Source organism: Tarenaya hassleriana, unplaced genomic scaffold (assembly GCF_000463585.1).
Source record: "Tarenaya hassleriana unplaced genomic scaffold, ASM46358v1 Cleome265, whole genome shotgun sequence".
Taxonomy (NCBI): Eukaryota; Viridiplantae; Streptophyta; class Magnoliopsida; order Brassicales; family Cleomaceae; genus Tarenaya; species Tarenaya hassleriana.
Window position 1 is genome coordinate 96,007 of NW_010965907.1, and position 6,957 is coordinate 102,963.

A 6,957-nucleotide genomic window follows, 5' to 3' on the forward strand; every position below is an offset into this window, starting at 1 on the left:
TGAAGAACCTCTTCGTCCCGTTGTAGTCCAACTCGTGAGGGATATAGCCATTGACAATAAAATTCACATAGTCCGCATACCATGGATCCCTCACATTTACCTATACAGCCATCACACAATCATCTCGGAGACAATCATCAATGGGAACTTCCTCACGTCGCTCAATCCGAGATAAGTGGTCAGCCACTCCATTCTCCGTACCCTTCCTATCCCTTATCTCCAAGTCAAACTCTTGCAGCAAGAGAATCCATCTGATCAACCTCAGCTTGGCATCCTTCTTGGATAGGAGGTACCTCAAAGCAGCATGGTCGGTGTACACGATTACCTTCGACCCGACCAAGTAAGACCGGAACTTCTCAAAGGCAAAGACAATGGCGAGTAACTCCTTCTCAGTGGTGGAGTAATTGACTTGTGCATCATCCAAAGTCCGACTCGCATAATAAATGGCATGCAGCTTTCTGTCTTTCCTTTGACCCAATACAGCCCCGACGGCGAAATCGCTCGCATCGCACATAAGCTCAAAGGGAGCTTCCCAATCCGGTGGCTGAATAATAGGCGGAGAAATCAACGCCTTCTTCAGAGTCTCAAAGGCAGTCTCACACTCATGGGTGAACTCAAAGGGCACATCCTTTGCAAGCAGTTCCGTCAAAGGTCTTGAAATCTTCGAGAAGTCCTTGATGAACCTCCTGTAGAACCCGGCATGTCCCAAGAAACTCCAGATTCCCTTAACATTCTGTGGAGGCGACAACTTCTCTATCACTTCGACCTTGGCTCGGTCAATCTCAATCCCTCTTCTCGAAATCTTGTGGCCTAGCACAATGCCCTCTTGGACCATGAAATGGCACTTCTCCCAATTCAGCACAAGATTCGCCTCAACACACCTGTCCAACACTCGGCGCAAATTCATTAGACACATGGAAAAAGAGGGCCCATGGACAGAAAAATCATCCATGAACACCTCCATAACATTGATGCGGAGCAGGATAGCAATGCGGATCATCTCGTCTTCTCGAGTGGACCCATGACGAGGTCAAAATCAAGGGAACTCCAAGCTGCTCTAAATGGCCTTTTTCTTGATTGTTTGGGCCAAAAACACATGGAAAATCAACTTGGATCAAGTCATATACAAGTCCAGCCCATTTTCAACATGATTTCAAGTGTGGAGAGCCCAAAATGAAGGCCCAAATGTTGCAGCCCAAGTCCATGACGAAAATCACTAAGGAATCTGCAAGTTCAAGTCTTCATGATGATTCCAAGGCATTCAAAGTCAAGTCCACCATATTTATGGCTTTGTTTTCCTATATTCCCAAAATTCTAGGAAGACTACATTTAATTCTAGTCTTCTATGTCTTTTGGATTTCTTTTACTTCTCCTATAAATAGGTGAGCTAATCTCACTTGTAAGAACACATCCTTGATCAATAAACTTGTGAGAGTATTCTCTTTTAGTTCTTTGTGAACTGTTTTGAACTTATCGGATTTCTATCCGTGGCGTTCACCCGACTTATCAAACGGACAGTCATAACCGTTTGTGGCGTCTTCACTATACCAAGGTTGCTAGTCACGGTGTTAGGTCTAGGTCGAGGCAGTCTTTTAGACTTGTGCCAAGGTTGATTCCTACCGGTTGGTTAGAGGTCGCGGTCTCCACCCGCCTAATTAGAGCAAAGGTCCTCGGTTCCGCATCACAATACATGGATTTCATAACAGATCTAGTATGCAAGAACATGTAATGAATCAAATACTCTCATAAAAACCATAGAAAGTATCAATACATCAAATGTATCTGAACAAAGCTCATAAACAGTACATCATAGAGCACTAAACCAACAATCTCCTACTAGCTCTAATCATGAACTGCTAAACATCTAATGCCCATATCCCTAACATGACCTTCATGCTTCGACGAAGGGAGAGGCTTCGTCAACGGATCGACAATGTTGTCATCTGTCGACACTCTGCAAATGTGTACGTCTCCTCTGTCTATGATCTCCCTGATAAGGTGAAATCGTCTGAGTATGTATTTGGATCGTTGATGGGATCTGGGTTCTTTCGCTTGTGCGATCGCTCCATTGTTGTCACAATACAGAGCAATGGGGCTATCAGCACTCGGAATGACACCCAAGTTGCCAATAAACTTCCTGATCCAAACAACTTCCTTTGCTGCGTCCGACACTGCAATATACTCAGCTTCTGTAGTAGAATCTGCAACGATCGCTTGCTTAGAACTCTTGCCTTTTACCCCTCTTTAGTATTCTCTATATGGTTCTTATCGATCTATCACAAACGAGATCGAAAATCTTTTCCGCAATCGTTCACCAAGAGAAACCAAGGAATAAAACGACGAAGGAAGGTGCAACAAGATGCAGAAATGGAACAAGATTAAAAACCGACTAGAAAGAGTAGAATAAGAAACTTGTTGTCTTGAGTCGTCTTCATGATCAGAAAGTTCTCTTCTTCCTTCAACATATGTTGCGCAATGCCGACAACAACAAAATATTCCAAGGAGAGGAAATTCGCCTCAGAGATCTGGTTCAAATTCGTCGAGCACAAGTCCAAAGTTTTCAAAACAAGAATGGTTTTATTCCAATCCAGAAGTTATATCCAAATCCATAGTTTTCAAGCCAAGACACAAAGGTACATCTGGAATTTCTCAATCAAAAACTCGAGATATTCTATGTTATATGTGTTTGGGCAGAGGACACTCTGGTGGTGAATGTACAAATTGGCAATCAAAGGGTCTTCTTGATGGTGGTGAGATCAAGACCAAAGTTGCTGTTCAATCAGAGTCAAGTGCAACTGAACATATGCTTGATGAACAAAAAACTTCAGGTGTTTGTATTGTTGTTGCGAAAGATAAATTGGAAGACCCATCATTTACGCATCCTAAACCCTGCATGGATGTTCGAGAAGTGATTTTTGAACCTGAAGATTGGGTTTGGATTCATATGCGCAAGGAAAGATTTCCAAAAGAGCGAAAATCAAAGTTGATGCCTAGAGGAGCTGGACCATTTCAAGTTTTGGAGAGAATCAACAACAACGCCTACAAGATCGACCTTCCGAGTGAGTATAACATTAGTTCAACATTCAATGTTAGTGACTTGACTCGTTTCCATGCAGATACAGAAGCAGATTTGAGGGCAAATCCTTTTCAAGAGGAGGGGAATGATGCGGAGCAGGATAGCAATGCGGATCATCTCGTCTTCTCGAGTGGACCCATGACGAGGTCAAAATCAAGGGAACTCCAAGCTGCTCTAAATGGCCTTTTTCTTGATTGTTTGGGCCAAAAACACATGGAAAATCAACTTGGATCAAGTCATATACAAGTCCAGCCCATTTTCAACATGATTTCAAGTGTGGAGAGCCCAAAATGAAGGCCCAAATGTTGCAGCCCAAGTCCATGACGAAAATCACTAAAGAATCTGCAAGTTCAAGTCTTCATGATGATTCCAAGGCATTCAAAGTCAAGTCCACCACATTTATGGCTTTGTTTTCCTATATTCCCAAAATTCTAGGAAGACTACATTTAATTCTAGTCTTTTATGTCTTTTGGATTTCTTTTACTTCTCCTATAAATAGGTGAGCTAATCTTACTTGTAAGAAAACATCCTCAATGAGATCAGAAAATACAGCAGTCATGCATCTCTGAAATTTCGCCGGTGCATTACATAAACCAAAAGGCATCCTACGGTATGCAAAGGTGTCATATGGACATGTAAAGGTGGTTTTCTCCTGGTCGCTAGGGTAAATGGGGATTTGGAAGAATCCCGAGTAGCCATCAAGAAAACAAAAGTGGGAATGCATGGCTAACCTCTCTAGCATTTGGTCGATGAAGGGCAACGGGAAATGGTCTTTACGGGTGTTGGAATTCAGTTTCCTATAATCAATGCACATTCTCCAACCCGTAACCGTCCTAGTGGGTATCAATTCATTATGCTCATTTTCTACCACAGTGATACCCCCTTCTTAGGTACAACTTGCACGGGACTAACCCATGCACTATCCGAAATCGGGTAAATGATACCCACATCTAGCAATTTGAGCACTTCCTTTTTCACTAACTCCTTCATGGTGGGGTTTAACATACGTTGATGTTCGATGGAGGTTTTGGAACTATCCTCTAAGTGAATGCGATGCATGCAAAGAGATGGACTAATGCCTCTAATATCATCCAACGTGTAACCCAAGGCATGCTTATACTCTCTAAGCAAAGTCACTAAAGCAGCTAGTTCCTCAGCAGTCAAAGCAGCATTCACAATTATCGGGTAAGTAGAGTTAGGTCTGAGAAATTCATACCTAAGCCCTTGTGGTAAGGGCTTCAATTCCAGCTTAGGCGCGCTCTTTGGATCCCAATCCTTCTTTCCGCTCGTCTCCACATCGGGCTGCTTGACTTGAATGGAGGAGACCAGGGCTTGATGACTCGGAGAAGGTGATGGCTCCTCTCTGTTTTCCTCGTCCCTTAGCCAAGGGAACTCACGGGCAGAACAAGATAAGGGCTCAACGGCCCTGTATTTCCAGTCCTCTAGCTCAATCGATGAGCTGTCATCTAAAGTCCGAACAATGCTCCGGACTTCCTCCCAATCGCAGTACATGCTGTCTTGTATCGCGTTCAATGCCATCTCGAGGGGTTCTGACTCTCTGAATTCACCCCTCACTTCGTCGACCAATGTGTCGATCAAGTCCAGGTAGAAGGAAGACTCCACCAAATGTGGCTGCTTAAGATTCTGATCAAGTCTGAACTCAACCGTCTCATCTCCGATCTTCATCGTAAGTCTCCCTTCTCTGACATGCACTACAGCATCAGCCGTGTTCAGAAACGGCCTACCAAGTATGATGGGGATTTTAGAATCCTCCGGCATGTCCAGAACCACAAAGTCGATGGGGACGTAGAATTCCCCTACCTTCAGAGGCACATCTTCCAAGATCCCAGCGGGATACTTCACTGATCTGTCGGCCAATTGCAGTGCCATCCTTGTCGGTTTCAGCTCACCGACAAAGCTTCTTGAATATGGAGAGAGGCAGCAAACTGACACTTGCGCCCAAATCACAAAGCGCCCTCTCAATCTCCACATTCCCCAATCTGCACGGGATGGAGAAGCTACCGGGATCAGCCATCTTCTGCGGTAACTCCGTCTGTAATATGGTCGCACTCACCTCTGTACTAAGTGCTACTGTCTCCTTCTCAACCGCCCTCTTCTTCGTGAGAATGTCCTTCAAGAATTTTGTATAGGACGGGATCTGTAACACTACCTCATGAAAGGGCATGGTCACTTCCAATTTCTTCAATATCTCCGTAAATTTGGCAAATTGGTTGTCTTCATTAAACTTCCTCGCCCGAGATGGAAATGGTAGAGGGGGTGCCTGTGGAGGAGGCGGAATGTACCTCGCCTCTTCCCCCTCTACAACATGGCCCTTGCCTTTATCTAAGGCGGCCCTCTGAGGTTCGTGTGAACCTTCTCCCTCTTCTCTGACAACTAGGAAGGTCTCCGGAAGCTATCTTCCGCTTCTCAAGCCTATAGCATTAATATGCTCCCTCGGGTTAGGATCAGCCTTACCCGGAAATTGGCCTTGAGGTCTCGCAGCTTGGGAAGCAAGCTGAGCAATCTGGTTATCCACCATCTTGAGATGTGCATCCATCCCATCCAATCTCTGTTCAAAGCTCTCTTGCTTCCCTTTGAATCCTTGCATCTCTTGACCCAAGCTGGAAAACGAGTTTTTCTGATCATGCATTAGCTGGGCCAACATCGACTTCAACTCCGACTCTTCTTCCTTAGCCTGAGGCGGAGGAGCTCTGTATCCTTGATTCCTCTGATTGTAGCCCTGGCCCTGATTCTGATACCCTGATTCTGGCTCTGGTAGCCCTGATTCTGGTATCTAGGCTGAAATCCTGGGGTCCCTGAGGTTTCGCTCCGCTTTGATGCTGAGGGTTCAATGCTCCTTGCGGGTTGCCATAAGAAAAGCCAGGGTGATTCCGATTCCCCGGATTGTAGAAGTTCGACTCATTGTTGTATTGATTTCTTCCCACATAGTCGACTTCTTCCATGGCTTCTTCTCCTTGTTCCACCATGTACATCCCCGGTTTAACCTTCTGCGGGTTTGATGAACCGGACCTAGCAAGTTGCAGCTTGATGGCAGAAAGCTCCGAAAGAACGGCTTGTAAAGCCGAAGACTCGCTAGCATCCCCTTTGACATCAGCCTTAGGTAAGGATCTTCTGCTGCTCATTTCCCCTGAAATGCTTCTCCCCTTAGCCATTTTAGCAATCTGTGCCTCTAAAGCTTCGAAAGGGAGATCATACACGCTGCCTCCGCATGCTGCATCAATCCATCCTCTCGTGTCGTCCCTAAGGCCATGTATGAAAGTTGAGAGGAGATACTTGTTGTCCATACCGTGGTGCGGACACATTCTCTGATACTCCTTGAACCTCTCCCAAGCATCATACAAGGTCTCATCGTCGTCTTGGGCGAATGTGTTGATCTTGTTCAAGGCCAACTGTATCTTCATGGGCGAGTAGTATTTCATCATGAACTTCTCTTCCATCTCGTCCCATGTAGAAATGGAATTTGGCTCCAAGATATAGAGCCAATCCCGCGCCTTATCCATCAGAGAGAAGGGAAATGCCTCAATCATCGCATCTTCCATTGTTACCCCTGGCGCTTCTTGATGGTGCGACAAAGCATCTTAAATTGCGTAAGATGAGAATTCGGATCCTCATTGTACCTCCCTCTGAAGCTCATCTGATTCAGCATCTGAATGAACTGCGGTTGAAGCTCAAAATGGTCTAAGGGTGGTCGGTTGATGCAGAGAGTAACTGAGTATGCTTGGGCGTTGTGTACATCCCAAGAGTCTGCAAATTAGCTCGGACGTGCTCTCTTGGCTGCGCTTCACCCCTTGCTGCCTCTTCTGCCATTCTGTTTTCCCTTCGTTTTCTGCGGATTTTCCTCTCGGTTCTGTCTATGTCCG